At 39.7% G+C, this 17,928-nt stretch overlaps 1 protein-coding gene across 4 annotated transcripts in view; it reads left to right on the top strand.

Moving 5' to 3' along the window:
- Positions 1 to 2,101: 2,101 nt before the first annotated feature.
- The window catches only part of SH3TC1 (SH3 domain and tetratricopeptide repeats 1), a 127,813-nt gene continuing 111,986 nt past the window's right edge, over positions 2,102 to 17,928 (top strand). Inside the window, exon 1 of one of the 4 annotated variants that reach the window (XM_007496800.3) lies at positions 2,102 to 2,230. The gene's annotated coding sequence lies outside the window, so the exon portion shown is untranslated. Of the gene's footprint in view, positions 2,231 to 4,283; positions 4,649 to 17,928 lie in introns of those variants that run through there. The other 3 variants (XM_056802377.1, XM_007496799.3, XM_007496797.3) reach the window with 3 other exon arrangements.

Below are 17,928 nucleotides of genomic sequence, written 5' to 3'. Positions count from 1 at the left end.
TTTTGCCTCTTTTTGAACCCCCAGCACTTAGCATAGTACCTGGCACATAGTAGGCACTTAATAAATGATTCAGTGATTAGAATCTTTGCCTTCTCTGCTTGACTTTTCCTCTACAGTCATATCATTTGCATACAAATCATTTCTCTCTGAGTGTTAGCTCAGATTTATGTGATGATTTAAAAAGACATACAAAATACATTTTTCATATCTTTAGAAAGTCCCCCTGAGATAGTACAAGAATTATTATTTTATAAATTAAAGATCAGAGGTGGTTTAGTGTCCAAGGTCATAACTAGAACTTTTAACCATGACTAATTTTTTCACCATTTCAAAAGACTGTAAAACTTTATGGGGTAATGGGTATTGTATTTATTTTTAAATATTTAAACAATTCAATTTAAAAAAAAAATTTGACCATAGCATTCTGCTTTGGTAGAAAGAGTTCCAACTTTGAAGTTAGGAGGTTTGAGTTCAAATCCTGTCACTTCTAATATTTGTTTCTATCCTTAAGAACAAGAATAAGGAACTTGAATTTTTTACCAGAAGCTATTAATTGGGACCCACTGGTAGTTTTTGAGAAAAGGTGTTATAGTAGATGGTTTTATTCAACTGAATTGTTTCCTGGGTACCCACTGGGTACCTAGTACTGTCTGAGGCAACAGGAGAACAGAAGAGAGAACTAAGAAGTAGGTTCTGCTTTCAAAATGCTTTCATAGTTGAGATAAATACAAATAAATGCTAATTTAATAAAAACAAATTATAAATAAAAATGAAAGAGTTATAGAAGTAAGCCAGAGATGTCTCAGGGTAGGAAGAAACTAATTTGTGGAGTAGTATGGACAGTAATTATTATGAATCCCGTAGAGAACCCTCTGGGATAGGATAATCTAGGAAGAGTTCATGGAAGAGATCAGACTTTAGTTGGGGCTTGAAGGATGGTTGTGCTTTGCCTGGTAAAACTAACTCAAGGGGGCAGCTGGGTAGCTCAGTGGATTGAGAGCCAGGCCTAGAGACAGGAGGTCCTAGGTTCAAACCTGGCCTCAGACACTTCCCAGCTGTGTGACCCTGGGCAAGTCACTTAACCCCCATTGCCTATCCCTTACCAGTCTTCTGCTGATTCCAAGATGGAAGGTAAGGGTTTAAAAAAACAAACAATAACTCAAGCTAACAAAGAGGAGCCAGATTTATATCCCAAAGGAAAATATTTTTCATGTCATAAAAGCATGATATAAATGTAAGCCTTTATTATTATCACTACAGTAGAACAAAAGATGGCTCATTGTAATCAGGTGACCAAATTCTATGACTTACATTCTTAAGGTCAGGAGATCTGGATTCAAGTTTCCACTCTGCTACTCACTCTTTTTAAGATGTAACATGTCAGGGTAGTCAGGTGGATATATACTGCCAGGCCTAGAGATGGGAGGTCCTGGGTTCAAATTATGGATCCGATACTTCCTAGTTATGTGAACCTGGGCAAGTTACTTAACTCCTATTGCCTAGCCCTTACTACTCTTCTGCCTTGAAACCAATATTTAATTGATTCTAAGACAGAAGGTAAAGTTTAAAAAAAAAATACAACATATTTCTTCTCTTTGTCCTCAGTTTACTCCCCTTTAAAGTGAGATCACTTGGAATCTATGGTTTCTGAGATCTCTTCCTCCTCTGATGTTCTCCACCAATGAATAGTCTAATCTTTTCATCTCTGATTCTCCACATACTAAGGATCCATTTAGATCTGAAATTCTACCTTCTAAGGTATCTTCCAACTCTCACGCTATTCCCTCAGGGCCCTTCTACTTCTAATTTTCTTTTTCTTTGTTCTAAGGTCCTTTCCAACCCTTATGTTCTATATTCTCAGAGCCCTTCTAGCTCTAACATTATGTAGATTCTAAGGTTCCTTCCACCTCTGTTCTATCTTCTTAGGACCCTTCCCGTCTTAATATTCTATGTTCTAAGTTTCCTTCTACTTCTCTATGTTCTCAGAACCCTTCCACTCCTAACATTCTATGAGTTAAAGTCCTTTTTCACTTCTGATATTCTATGTTTGAAGGCTTTTCCAACTCTAACATTCTTTTTTCTAAGTTCCTTTTCAACTATGATGTGTATGACTTCATCATAAATGGTGGAAAGATCTAACTCCAGAGTCAGAAGATCTGTGTTCCTATCTGAGCTCTGCCATTAGCCTGAGTAAAGCCTCCTCTGAAAGATTTCTTACCTATAGAATAAGGTAAGTGGACCAGTTGGTTTCTAAGATTCCCTTTCAGCTTAAATGCCTGAATTATAGTCAGGTCCTAAGGTCTATTCTTGACCTTCCAGCTGCCTTTGGGACTGTGAAAAATTTGTATTGAATGGTTCTCCAGGGTGGATTTCTTGGACTCTCTTTTTTCCTATTTCTCTTGCCATCTGCTTTCTCCGGTTCTTCCTCTGACTTTTGGGGTAAGCAAGTTGTTCAGTAGTCTGGATAAGGACTGAGACTAGACCTGTGATTGTACTAATGTAGGGAACTGCCAGACAAGTGAGATCGTTTCCTTACAGTCTTAGATCAAGGGTTCTTTTATTTTTATTTTTTAAATTGTAATTTAAAAAACTTTTAAAATTTTGTTTTAAACCCTTATTTTCTGTCTTGGAATCTGTCAGTTCCAAGGCAGAACAACAGTAATTGGAGTTGAATGACTTCCCTAGGATAGGATAGGAATTGTCTGAGGCCTGATTTTAACTTAGGACCTCTGTAGGCCTGTCATTCTATCCATTGAGCCACTTCACTGGCACAAATCTGAGATTCTTAAGCTGGAATTCTTGAATTTGGCTCTAAAAAAAATCGACAACTATTTCAATGGAATATTGCATTTACATTATATTTTACTGTATTCTGAGAAAGGGCCCACAGGCTTTCCCAGATGGCCAAAGGAATAGTCTATAACAGTGATGATGAACTTTTTAGAGATGGAGTGCTAGGCTCTGCCCCTATCCCATATTCCAGATCCTATTAAGTTTTGGATGCACCCTGCCCCAACCCTTACTCTACACAGGGGAGGGAAGAAGAGCTCCTATTGGACTGCTGGGCAGAGGGCTGAGTGAAGTGATGAATGTCCTCAGCCAGTGTATAGAGGGGGAGGGGAGTGGCCCAAGAGCTCTGCTCCCCTCCAGCTCTGCCACCTGTGAACTACCCTTTATCCTTTATCCACTTTGAGTTCTCATTGGGCTACTGGGCAGAGGGGCATGGGGGGGGGGAAGGAGATGAAAAATGCTCTCAGGCATGATGGAGAGGTGAAGGGGAGCAGCTCTGCCCAAGTCCCTCTGCCTTTCTAGTTATAAACTCTGGGGAGGGAGAGGGGATGGAGGGTGGCCAAGTGCCCACAGAGAGCACTCTGTATGCCATCTTTGACCCCCATGCCATAGGTTGGCCATCTGTAAAAATGGAAATTTGAACCCCAGACTTCAATCCCCAGAAGTCCTTGGCAGTTCCCAGAATTCCCTATAATATCACCTGAATCCCCACCTGGGCCAAGAACAAAATTTGTATTTAAACTGACTGTACTGCCTTCTTGGTCTCTCTGCTTCTGCTTCTAAGCATATGCATCTCTCTACCAGGCAGGCAAGATGTAGTGAGTAGGTCGCACGTGCTTTTCTTATTTTATATTTCTTTATTTCTTAATTCTAATAATCTTTAATAAACCTCTAAAAATAAAATACTTTTAGTTGAAAAACGAATTTAATTTTTACACATCACTGGTCTATAGCACACACAAAAAAGGTAAAAACGTTGGTCTTGGATACTTGCCTTGAGTACTCAGAATTTGAGTGATTTGCTCTGGGTCCTATATACAACAGCATGGATCAGAGCTGGTACCTGAAACTGGGCTTTGTGGGCTTCAAGGCCAGTCTCTTCTATCCACCATGCCCCAGTACAGTTCACTCTCTACAATCTTAAAACTAACTAATGGTTGGGGTTTGGGGCAGCTGGGGCAGTTGAGAGGTTCAGTGAATTGAGAGCCAATCCCAGAGACCCAAGGTCCTGGGTTCAAATCTAACCTCAGACACTTCACAACAGTGTGACTCCAGGCAAGTCACTTAACCCCCATTGCCTAGCCCTTACCACCCTTCTGCCTGGGAACCAATACAGTATTGAATCTAAGAAGGAAGGTAGAGGTTAAAAAAAAAAAAAGCAACTTCATGGCCTCGGGGCACAGAGTGAGGGAGAAGAATTAATCAAATCTAGGTGGCCCAATCAACTCTGGAATTCTAAGAATAATCTCTACTGTTCCTCAATTTCAAGGAATGCCAGCTGATGTTTGAAACAACAAGCCCAGCCTCTGCGATAAGAGGAAGGTCAGAAAAGAGAAGCTTGGGGACTTTCCCTCCGCGGGGAGGGGCTGGGAAGCAGTAGCCAATAACAAAGGCTTAATTCCCCTGGAGCTCTAACTGGTTTTTCTTAGTGAGGGTGGCCCGAAAAAAGGTAGAGTCTTCCAGGCCAGAAATCCGATGTGGCTCCAGAAGACCCCAGGTAATGGCGCTTCCTGTCACTGTTTTCCCCCCTTCCGTGTGGAGAAGTCAGTAGAAGGGGATCCATCTGCCTTCGCCTCTTTCCTGTGGGTTGTTTCCGAAAGCTAAGCTTTCCTGTTTTCGCTTGCGAGCCCTAGTTGAGGTAAGGCTGTTTATTAGGGGTAGAGGTCCAAAGTTTGGCGCTGGCATTTTGAACAGGTTGGGCAACCAGAGATCCGAGCAATACAGAAGCGGGATCTTGGGAACCTTGGCTCCTTCCTTCCTTCAAGGCTAGGCTTCCGAAAGCCAGCGGAGGAAGGAAGTTTAGTGGAGTAAAAGAGAGCTGAACTAGGACTCAGAGATTATAGGTTAGAGCTCTAACTCTTAACTTTTGCTAGCTGTGTGGCTTTGAGCAAGTCATTTCTCTTCCCACGTTCCTTGTTAGAATAGGTGATCTCTAAGAAACTCTTCTGCCATATTTGTGTATGATACAATGCAATGGCTTCTAGTAAGCGAAACCACCTTCAATTCTTAATACTTTTGTGATCTGGAACACGTCACTTGACTTCCTTGGGCCTCAGTTTCCTCATCGGTAAAATAAAGCGGATGACTTCTTCTAGCTCTCGATCTGTGTTCCTGTGATTCTGTGACTCAAATGTGAATTAGAAACATTTTAAAAATTCTTTTCAGCACTACATTCTGGTTGAAACTCATGCTGGGATTAAGGTTTTTAGTATTGTTCGTTCTGATCTAAGAATGAAACTTCTTTTAGAAGAGAAATAAAACCTGGTGTTATGTATAGAACTGAGTCAGGGCTCTTTTTTTCCTCTTTCCATATGAATCTCCTATCTGCTCACATGATATGTACCACTGTGGCTTAGATTTTTTTTATTGCTGTCATTCATTCATTCATTCATTCTTAGGCAGTAGTCAGTTGTTTTTTCTAATAAAAAAAAAACAAAGGTGAAATATAGATAATATGATTATACTTCCTCTGACTTGTCATAGCTAAGAAAAGTATAAACCAGGAAAAAAAATAAGGGTTTGAATAGAATTTCAGTTTCAATACCTGTAGGGACCTTGGGAACAGCCTTATTCAGAAGGGGAATAGGAAGCACCTTCTGGAAAATCTTGTCTTCCCTACTTTTCCAGTCCTTGCCTTGGCATATAGTAAACACTTAAAAATTCATTCATTCAGTCAGTCATCTCTGAATAAGAATACAGAAGAGATGACTTATAAGTATTAACAGTATTACCTTGGGTGACTTATCTAACTCTGTTTCCCAGTCCGAAAAATAGAGAAGATAATATTTGTGCTATCAAGATTATCAGAGGTTATATGATAAAACTATTTAAAACGCCACATAAAAGTGATCCATTGATATCTTTATTGATTGGAAATCATGCTTAACATGTTAAGAACTTCTGGCAGAAAAAGGATTGGAAAGACACTTGATAGAAGGGAGACAAGATTGCATCTGAAGTCAGAAGAATGTGGATTTGAATCCTGTCTGTTACTACTGGTATAAATTGCGGTGAAAGTTACTTCCTCTCTCCTGTCACGTCAATATTTTTTTTTAAGAGCCCTTACTTTCTGTCATAATAATAACTATAAGACAGAAGGGCAAGAGCTAGGCAAATGGGGTTAATTGACTTGCCTAGGGTCACAAAGAATAATTTATTAAATACCTACTATATGTCAGGCACTTCCCTAAGTGGGGAGGATACAAAGAGAGGCAAAAAGCAACCCCTGCTCTCAAGGAGCTCACAATCTGATGGGGAAGCATCATGCCAACAATTCTGCAATACAAGATATATACAGAGTAAATTGTAAATAATCACAGAAGGAAGTCAGTAGCATTAAAGTAATCTTGGAAAGACTTCTTGCCCAAGGTGGAATTTTAGCTGAGGCATTCCAAGAGGCAGAGATGAGGAAGGAGAGCATTTCAGGTTTAGGGAACAGGAAGTGAAAATGCCATGAGTCTGGAGATGAAGTGTCTTGTGCAACCTTGTGCAACCAGGGAAGCCATTAGCGATAGATCCCCAAAAAGTGGGAGAGGGAGAGAGGAACCAGGTTGTAAAGGGCTTCAAAAGTCAAAAATGGAATTTTTATATTTGGAACCACTAGAATTTATTGCATAGAGGTGGTAGAAGTATTAGAAGAGAGGGCAGTTAAGTGGCTCACTGGATTGGGAATCATGTCCTGGGTTCAGATTTGACCTCAGACACTTCCTAGGTATTTGACCTGGGCAATTCACTTAACCTTCTTTGCCTAGCTCTAAACATTCTTCTGCCTTGGAACCAATAAACAGTATTAATTCTAAGATGAAACAAGGGTTTTTTTAAGTGTTAGAAGAGAGAATCTGGCATAAACAAGAGATGTTATAAAGGTAGAAATGACAAGATTTTGCAGCTGTTTGCATGTTGTTATGAGCATGAAGAGCTGTAGTCAGGTAGAACTGAGTTCAAATCCAGGCTCAGATATTTACTAGCTATGTGACTAGCTGTGTGACAACCTCTGTTTGCCTTAATCCGTTGGACAAGGAAATGGAAAACTATTCCAGTATCTTTGCCAAGTAAACTCCATGGATGATATCGGTGCACTATGGTCTACAAGGCCATGAAAAGTCAGACACAATTCAACAATAATGAGAATAAGGAATCAGGAGTTGGGGAAGACAACTAGTTTCAAGCTTCGGTGACTGGGAGGATAGCGGTGCCATCCATAGAAATAGGACAGTTAGAAAGAAGGGAGGGTTTGGGGTGAAAGATAAAGCATTCGGTTTTGTGTATATCTAAGGTGTTATGGACACCCAGTTTGTGATGTCCAGTATTACTGGCAGCTGGAGATGTAAGACAAAGTCAGGAGAGAGGCTGGAGCTGATGAAATAGATCCAAGAAGCATCTGCATAGAGCTGATAATTGAATCAATGTGAATGGATGACAGCAACAAAAAAAATTACTATTGAGAGAAAAGAGGGTGCCTGCTGTTGGTGGGTGCAACTTGAGGATTCAGCAAAGGAGACTGAGAAGGGCCATTCAGACAGATAGGAGAACCAGGAGAGCAGAGGCTCAAAAACCTAAAGAGAAATAAGAAGACACTGATCCAGACCTCAGTGGCCTCATCTGCAAAGTAGGATCTTCTGTCCTAAGATTCCTAAGTCCTGACCATCAGGTGAAGGCACAAAGGGCTGAGAATTAGATCATTTCCCCAGAGCAGGGCTTTTCCACCATAGGCATCAGAACTGGAAGGTGCCTTAGAGATTTTTCAGTCCAGTTCTCCTGTCTGTAAAATGAAGAGGCTGAAGATGGAAGGGGAGGAGGGAGTGACTTGCCCACTGGAAATAGGGGAGAAACATAAAAAGGAACCAGGGAAAAGGAAAAGGTGGAGAAAGCAGACGCTGTGGGAGCTACTTTGCAGTTTTACTAGGACCCACCCTGGTTCTTCCAATTCTCTTTCAGTTCATTTTATAAACCATATAATTGACTAGAGAAAATGAGATCAGAGATGGTTAGACTGTATGTCCTGTTTGTTTTTAAACCCATACCTTCTATCTTAGAATTAATATTATTGGTTCCAAGGCAAAAGAGCAGTAAGAGCTAGGTAATGGAAGTTAAGTGATTTGTCCAGGGCTCTACAGCTAGGAAGTTTTCTGAGGTAAGATTTGAATCCAGGATCTCCTATCTTTGGGCCAGGTTCTCATTTTGCTGAGCCACTCAGATGCTCCCAGATTGGATGACCTTTGACATCCCTCCTAGGTCTACCATTCTATGGTTTTCATTAAATGTTGCTACCCAAGAGAGAGTGGTGCAGTAGAAAGAAGACTTGAAATCTTGAAAAAGTTCTGAGGGACTTATGAAAAAGAACACTATCCACCTACAGAAAAAGAGCTGCGGGAGTAGGAATGCAGATGGAAGCATGATTTATCACTTGATTATTTGGGTTTATGTTCTTGGATTTTGTTTCTATAAGATTATTCACTTACAAAAATGAATAATATGGAACGTGTGACAATACATGTATAACCCTGATTGAATTGTTTGTTAGTTCCATGAGGGGGAAGGGAAGAAGGGAGGGAGACACTATGGATCATATAACTTCAGAAAACTTATGTGGCATTTTGTTGTGAAAGTAAAAAAAAAATTTAATCTTGAAAAAGACCTGGGTCTGCATCCTAGCCCTGTTTTATTAGCTCCACGAACTTGGGCCAGTGGCTCCCCTTTTTTGTACCTTCAAAAGAGGATAATGATGCTTGAACTACTTCACAGTTTTGTCATGAGGAAAGTATTTTGTAGACCTCAGAGTGCTTTAGAAATACATTAGCCTAAATAGCTCAATGCAAATATATTCAAAATAAATATATAAGAGAATTCAACATAAATATATAAAATAACTAATTGTGTATTTATTTATGTTTGTTTGTTTGTTTGTTTATTGATTGATTTTAAATTGAATGAGCTATGGGCATAAAGACCAGATTAGGTGGCTTTGGATTTGGAGTCTGGAAGATCCAGGTTGAAATCCTACCTCATCTACTTAGCGTGGCTTCAGTTTTCTCCTCCATTAAATTGAAGAGGGTTGTCCTTGATGACCCGTAAGGTTCTTTCCGGTTCTAAATCTATGATCCTCTTTTCTGTGATGTAATTGACCGAGGAAGCTACCAGATGAGGAAACTGACTCTACCAACATAAGCTGGTTGGGATCTTCTCTGTGACTTAGTCTTAGGGAGTTGTCCAGAACAGGAAGTTAGCGGAATTGGTCACACAGCTCCTATGTGTTAGTGCCAGGACAGGAAACTAGTTGCTTGAGGCTGTGAGGTGGACTTTTTATCACTACCATGTTGTATCCCAGCTAGGGTCTAACAAAAGCTTTACTTTGTCTTTTTTTTTTTAATGTGTTGGTGTCTTTGGTTCTTTTTTTTTTTCATTTTGAATTAATTTATTTAGTCAATTTAGAACATTATTCCTTGGTTACAAGAATCACATTATTTCCCTCCCTCCCCCCATCCTTCCCACAGCCATTGTGCAATTTCATTGGGTATTACATGTGTTCACTTGTCTTTTTTTTTTTTTTAACAAAACACATTTTATTTATCACCCCTTAAGGACAAGCAGCAGAAAGACCAAAATGAGTATTCTAGACACATGGTAAAAGATGGTTCAAAAAAGCAAAATGAGCCATTTTCTCCATTTCCCAAGATCTTAACAAGAAGGAATTTGCTTTGTATGCCCCAACAGAGCATTTTGTATTTAAGCCTGGAGGCAAAAAGAAGCCACTTGGGGGCAGTTACATGGCTCAGTGGATAGAGAGAGGCCTAGATACAGACAGGTGTCCTGGGTTTGAAATATCTGGTCTCAGATATGTGCTAGCTGTGATTGCCTAACCCTTACTGCTCTTCTGTTTTAAAACTAATACTAAGACAAAGGTAGGGGTTTAAAAAAAGAGAGAGAGAGAAGGAATTTGTTTTCTCAAGAAGACAATGATAAAGAATGGGAGGAAAGACATTCTTGGGTAAGGTAAGGTGAGATGAGGTCTGGGAAAAAGAATGGTTAGCATTTTGACATGTCATAGACTTTTGGAATTAGAAGAATCTTTAGGGAAGGGAAAATCACATCTCACATTTATTTGGAGCCTAAGGGCTACTTATTCAATGCTGGAGCCAGAAGAGACCTTAAAACAGAATGTTGGAGATGAAAAAAGCTTTTAAAAATAAAATTTCTGTACTTCCAGATGAATTTCATTTTTTTCTAGCTCTGCAAAATATTAATTAGTAGTTGATTGGAATGGCACTATAAAGGTAAATTAATTTAGGTAGAGCTGTCATTTTCATTATGTTGACTCTGCCTACCCATGAGCAATTAATGCTATTCTAGTTGTTTAGATTTTATTTTATTTGTGTGAAAAGACTTTTGTAGTTGTGTTCATATAGTCCTTGGGTTTCTCTTGGCAGGTAGACTCCCAAGTGTTTTATATTGTCTCCAGTTAATTTAAATGGGATTTCTTTTTCTATTTCTTGCTGGATTTTATTGGTAGTATGAAGAAATGCTGTGATTTATGTAGGTTTATAAAAAAACAATTTTTAAAAGGAAAATTTCATTGAAGAAACTGTCCATATTGCACTTTATTTTCCCATTCCCAAAGAGGAAAAAATTGGCATCTTGTTGATAAATGTCTATTTCTCATTAAAAACAAACAAACAAATAAAACCTTTAGATGTTAAGCCTTCATCTAAAAATAGGAGGTAAGATGGACTCTGATTTTGAGGGACTAAGTCTTGACTAACCATATTGGGAGCTACAAATAGGTCTCTTTGCTTTAGTTTCTTTTGCCTCTAGCCTGTACAGAACTAGACCTGATTACTTGTGGGAGGTACAGTTGTTGAACTTGGAGTGAGGTCTAGTCTGCTCTGAGGCCATTGTTATCTGAAACTGATCTCAGAATTGGCCACATGGTGCCTTTTGGTAACCATATTGATTGGGTGAGTTGTCTTTTTTTCCCCTTCCTTTAAGTAGCATGTCAGCTATAGTGGAAAAAAAACAATGCATTTTGAGTTAGTTAAGAACCAAGTTTGAATGTTCACTCTAATATTTACCAGCTATGCAAACCTAACTCCTTTTTTTTTTCTAAGTCTCAGTTTCCCCCTCTAGGATATTAGTTATACCGCCATCCAAGAGGAGTTGAAAAGTAATTTTGGAAATCTTAAAATATAGATTTGTATTATGAAATATGAATTGTAATTAATTTGGGGGGTGGCAGCCCAAAAATCTTAGTACAGTTTTAAGTTAAATATTAAGCTTTCAGTAGCTTAAAGTTTTACTAAAATTTTTGATACATCTAAATTATTTCCATCATGCCCAAGAATATATATTTTTAATGGCACTGGCTCTGGGGGGCCTTTCCCCAACTGGACATTTATAGGTTGGGCCCCCAGGTGGCAGCTGTTACTACTCAGGGTTTTAGGGATAAGCCTGAGGAGATGGATTTCTAATACTTGTTTATGAGTCTCCATGAGTATGTACCCTATTAACAATTAGTTGAACTTAATTAACTTTTACAAAAATTATTTGTTAATTAAGTATCATGGGATAGCTAAGGTAGTACAGTGGAAGGCAGGTCATGCCTGGATTTGGAAGGTCCTGGGTTCAAATCTGGCCACAGACAATTCCCAACTGTGTTTCCTAGGAAAGTCATTTAACCACAATTGTCCAACCCTTACCAAACTTATGCCTTGGAACAGTTACTTAGTATTGATTCTAAGACAGAAGTTAAGGGTTTCAAAAAATAAAATTAAAATAAATACAAAGATATAGGAGGCCACCATGATGGTCAAATGATAGGTTGGATTGCCAGTTTTCCATCACCAGACTCTTGGCTCCTTTACTAATTAGTCCATAGCCACATTGCCTTAGAAATGGCAATTTTGGGGGCATCTGGATGACTCAGTGGATGGAGAGTCAAACCTAGAGACAGGAGGTCCTGGATGCAAATATGACTGCAGACCCTTCTCAACTGTATGACCCTGGGCAAGTCACTTAATCCCCATTGCCTAGCCCTTGCCATTCTTCTGTCTTGGAACCAATACACAGTATTGATTCTAAGAGAGAAGGTAAGAGGTTTTTTTTTTAATGGCAATTCTGGGACCAGAATTTTGATAACAAGCTCAGTATTCTTTCCAACATATCACATTATCTCATATGTATGTTTCCTTCCAAATTTTAGGATGGATACAGTTAGACCAAAGGATTCCAATCCCTTTAGACTACTTTGGGATGCCCATCATGACCGATTTATTAGATATTTGTTCATTTTTCTTAATAGCTAGTATTCATATATAGAGGACATCCCCTTAGTCTTAAAATTCAATTTTAAGTTACTGAACTCTTACAACTCTTGAATTTTGGGGACACTCTGTAGAGTACTTTTAAATTTGCAAAAAGACAGAGAGACAGAGACAGAGACAAGAGACAGAGAGAGAGGGAGAGGGAGAGAGGGAGACAGAGAGAGGAGACAGATGAGACAGAAACAGAGATAGAGAGAGAGAGAGAAAGAGGGAAAGACAGAGACAGAGAGAGAGCAACAGTGACAGAGACAGAGGGGAAGGTGATGATGGGGGTTTGGAGGTGGAGAGAGACATTTAGGGGCTTTGGTGCCTCACAAAAATCCTTTCTTTCCTGTAAGCCTCTCCATGTTGCTGACTCCTGTTTCCTAGCAGCAATAACAGGAAAGTCTTCCTGATTTCTTTCATTGCTGACAGGGGCTTCTGGAACTTTGGCTATTTGTCTCCTAAGCAATGTCCTCCCAAAGATATGGTGGTCCCTATGAGAAAACTGATTGGGAGGCAGGAAGTGCAGGAATGTGGCCCTATATGTAAGCACTTCCACTGCTTGCCAATCAGAAGAGCTTATCAGCTTTTAAGTCTTTTCCCTGGAATATTTCTGAGGCTTAATCTTTCTTTAGTATTTGTTACTTGTTTAAGTACCTACTATGTGATACCAAGAGAAGAAAGAAACAGTGTTTGGATGAAAAGAATTTATATTCTAGCCTCTGCATTTTAGGAGTCAATTCCTTTAATTCCTTCATTTTAGGAGTGAATTCCTTCAATTCCTTGTAATCTCTGCAAGTGAGGATGTTGGATTAGAGTCGGGGTCTTCTTCCATCTCCTCCTCCTGGTTTTGAGTAAGAGGAGACCTAGGTTTGAGTTTCTACTCTAATATTGATTAGAAATGCAAACTTGAGTAATTTGCTTTTTTTTTTTAAGATTCAGTTTCTCTATCTGAAGATATTACTTCATCTTCTTCCTCTTTCTCCCTATTATTCCTCTTCCTTCTTCTCTTCCTTTTCCTCTTCCTCTTGGTCAAGTTGGAAGTCCTGCAGCCACTCAAGGGCCCCCTTTGCCCCTATCCTTGCTATAGACTTGCCATATTGGCATCACACAGTGCAAATATCTTCTCAGCTTAGCCCTATTGGCACTTAGAACTCTAGAACTCAAGTAATCCACCAGCCTCAATTTCTCTTATAGCAGGAATTCCAGGGATTTGACACTATGCCTGGCCTAGATCAAGAGGTTCATAGCCTATGCCTGAAGAGATTCATGGAGAGACTCTAGGGGAGGAGTCTGTGAATTTGGATGCAAAAAAAAAAAATAATTTCAGGGATCCCTTCTACCTCATGATGGTTTGAGGCTTTGTGCCCCATAATCTGGAAAGTCTATAAAATATTTTGGCCCTCCCTTCATACCAAAGAAGTCTGATGTTTTTCTTTTTCTTTTATGGGCAAGTTGCCCATAAATTATGTTGATATTATACAATACTATTTTATATTTTATGCATTTCCAAGCTTCTCAATTTCTTCTGGGTCATCTGCTAGCTTTTGCTTATCATCTGTGACTTTCACAAAACTCCTCAAAATTCCCGTTTAATATCTTATGCCAACCTATGATATATTGAAACAGTGATGGAATAAGTCAAGATGTGGAAGGGATATCTATATGTCTTTATTTTCACCAGGCTTTAACTGAAATTTATTTCATTTTGAATTTAAATTTGAATATGAAATTTATTCCAATTATGAATGTAGGCAGCAAATCATAGTCATATCAGCAATAACCATGAGTTAGCTCCAATGGAAATCATAGTTAATTTCATATCGTAATTTAGTGGTAAATACCTTAACATACTGTCTGCTTTCTTCATTATGTTAAAATTATAATTGTAATTAAAGCATTTGCCAGATATCGCTATATTTAAAATATTCTGAGAACTGTATTTCAATATAATTGGATTTCTTTATAATCCAATGTATTTTATTGTCTGTATTTAAAAATGTAGTTCTAAGACGGGCTACACAGACTTTACCAGGCTGTTCAAAGCAACCATTACATGAATAAAGGGTAGTGCCTTAGAGATCCTTTCAGCATTGATGTTCTAAGTCCTAAGGTCTCTTCGGGCCCCAAGGTCTTGTGATCCCTTTACCAACCTGTTAATAATCTTCTGAGGGTCAGAGAGGTGCCTGTTCAGCTGGGAATGCACCATTTGCAACAAGGATTGCCTCAAGTGCATAACTGCACTCAGAAGGCCATCTCTCTTCTAGATAATTACCTGACCACTGACACTTAAACAGAAGGATCTCTGGAGTTCCTTTGGAGTTAGTGAATATTCATCAGTCACTCTCACTGCCCTGTCTACCTGCATGTCTGTTTGTTCCCCAACCCCCGGCTGGGTTTAATGGTCCCCAGATCCTAGGAAATGAGTAGCTAATGCATCTGTGCTTTGGCAGCCCCCAACCTTAATAAGGTTAACTTAACGGGTGACATTAGGGAAAGAAGAGATTTAGATTGTAAATTTCTTGATGGACTCTGTCATTCTCTTTGTCCAGAACAGGGCAAGGCATGTAGAAGGGACCTAATAAATGATTGTTGATCATGGAATGAATGAATGGTTTCCAAGAATAACAGCTTTTCTGCTCTTCAGAAAACATCTGGAGAATTCTTTTGAAGTCTTAGCATCACTGTTTAGAAAGGGCATTGACACGCTGGAGAGCAACCATCCAAGGGAGGACAGAGTGGTCAAGGACATGAGTGTATGACAGATAAGAATTCATTTAAGGAAATGGAGATAGTTTAAGCAGTGCGAAATGGGAGAGTTGTTTTTAAGTACTAAAAATGTACAGTAAAAGAAAGACTTGATTTCTTCTATTTAGCCTCAGAAGAAAGAATTAGAATGATGAGAAATGGTCAACAGGCTTATTTATAGCCTTGATGGCAGGAAGAACTTCCTAAAACTCAGAGTCATGCTTAAATGTAATGGGCTGCCTTGTCTGGTAGAGGATGCCCTCTCCAGAAGATCTGAAGGAGTACTTGTTAGGTGGGTGGTAGTAACGATTCTTTTGGAGATTGTCAACATGGAATCCAGAAACCCCAAGCTTGTAGCCTAAGCCTAAGATCTGATGAACTCCAAGTTCTAGGACTAGCTTGTATGTTGGAGACCCCAAAGCTTGTCCATGTTCCCTGTTCCTGTGAGAATTCACCCTGAAGGGAATCTCAGGTTAGCAGTTTCAGACTGAATAATGGACCCTAAAGTGAAAAACAATCCACTTCAGGTGGAGGCTAAGCCTAAACTGAGTGACTCTCCTTGTCTCCAGAAGCCTTTCCCAGTATATCACACCCTCCTTCCGAGTATCGAACTAGGGACTTTCAACTTAGGAGACTGACAGGACAAGAATCACTTGGCTTGGGCTTTAGCCCTCACCTGAAATGGATTGTCTTTTATCCCAGGGTCCATTATTGAGTCTGAATCTGCTAGCCTGAGATTCCCTTCAGGGTAGATTCTCACAGGAACAGGGAACAAGGACAAGCTTTGGGGTCTCCAATGTGCAAGCTAGTCCTAAAGCTTGGGGCTCATCAGATCTTACTAAGCTACAAGTTTGAGGTTTCTAGATTCGATGTCGATAGATTATATGTTGGAATAGAGTGCTCTGCAATTCAGATTCTCCATGCTGAGAAAAGGGACCAAGAAGCACTGGAATGCATCAATCCGGGCTAAGCAAATCAAGCCGTATAAACCAGAGAATGGGAATTTATTTGGATCCCCAGGCTGTATTGGTGAACATTCTTCCATGCTGTGTTGTGATCTACCTGCTCTTCTTACCTCCCTATAGGAAAAGGGGGCTGATGTAACTAGCCTACACTGGCCCAATATCCAGTGATTTGCCTTGTCATAGGGAGCACATCACTTCACTCTGGGCTTTACTTTCCACTTCTGTGAAGTGAGGAAGTTGGCAATGTGTATCTTTGAAAATACTTTTCATCTCTGACGTTTCAGGATTCTGGGACTAAATTACAACTTTCCTCGGATAGAGATTTCTATTTGCAATATTTATTTTGTTATCTATTCATATCTTCAATATTTATTTTATAGTCTTTTATTTCTATCCACCAAATACTTAAGTACCTAATATGCTTAATATATAACATTAATATCTATATTATCTACAGATAGACAGACAGACAGACAGACAGACAGACAGATGGAGTCCTTTGCTGGGCTGGAAGGAGGGTATTTAAAGGGAATTAGCATGGTACAATGTTAGGATGACTGGCTTTAGAGTCAGAGGGCTTGAGTTCCAATCCCACCTCTTATACTTATTACTTGTGTGAACATGACCAAGTCATTTTATCACCTTGGGTCAGTTTCTACATCCGTAGCCTGAGGAGGTTAGACTAGATGGCCTCTGAGATCCCTTCCACATCTAGATTTGTGATCCTGTGAAAAAAGATCTATAGAATCTCAGAGGTCAAGGAGCTTCCCTCTTTGTTGGAGGAATACATGTAATGGGCCTGCAAGTTAATGTGTTACAATGTCAAATCTAATGAGAACAAAGGAAAGATTAAGTGCTTTAAGAGAATTTGAGGATGGGGACAAAAGTCAGCTCCATAGAGAAGATGTCAATACTTTGGCACCATAACACAGCATAGCTAGTTCATACACAGTATGTCCATCATGTGAGAAATATTCTGTTGCCAACTTTGGCATGTCACATTGTAGCTGGAGAGCTGACTCCTGGGTTTGACCTTACAGAATTTTCTGAAGGGTTCTCAAAAGAATAACTTTTCCACTGGCTTTTATTGTTTTTTATTTATTTTTTTAAACCCTTATCTGCCATCTTGGAATCAATACTGCTCCAAGGCAGAAGAGTGATAAGGGCTAGGCAATGGGGGTCAAGTGACTTGTCCAGGGTCACAGAGCTGGGAAGTGTCTGAGGCCAGGTTTGAACCCAGGACCTCTCATCTCTAGGCCTGACTCTCAATCTACTGAGCTACCTAGCTGCCCCCTCCACTGGCTTTTTTTTTTTAAACCCTTACCTTCCATCTTGGAGTCAATACTGTGTATTGGCTGCAAGGCAGAAGAGTGGTAAGGGCTAGGCAATGGGGGTCAAGTGACTTGCCCAGGGTGACACAGCTAGGAAGTGTCTGAGGTCAGATTGGAACCCAGGACCTCCCATCTCTAGGCCTGGCTCTCAATCCACTGAGCTACCCAGCTGCCCCCTCCACTGGCTTTTAAAGCAACCATATTATCTGATCTAAATAATACCCTATAGTTAAGAGGCAGCAGGGCCAAGTGCTAGCATAGTTGGCTCATGCCTTTCCTCCAGGCTGCCATGTTGCCTCAGCTGTATATTGTTGTCTCTCTAGTCTCTCTGTCTCTGTCTCTATCTCTCTCCTCTCTCTCTCCCTCTCACCTTCTCTCTCTCTCTCTGTTAAGACTCTGAATACTTTTCTTCTCTCTTCACTCTCAATAAATTCCTTTAGTGATTTCTCTCTCTTCCTCTTCCTCTCTCTCTCTACATATATATGTGTGTCCATCTCTTTCTATCTATCTGTTTGTCAGTCTGTTTATCTATCCATCCATCCATCCATCCATCTATCTTTCTATCTATTGTGATAT

The sequence above is a fragment of the Monodelphis domestica genome, chromosome 6, assembly GCF_027887165.1.
Source record: "Monodelphis domestica isolate mMonDom1 chromosome 6, mMonDom1.pri, whole genome shotgun sequence".
NCBI lineage: Eukaryota > Metazoa > Chordata > Mammalia > Didelphimorphia > Didelphidae > Monodelphis > Monodelphis domestica.
This window is presented reverse-complemented; position numbering and strand designations above follow the sequence as displayed.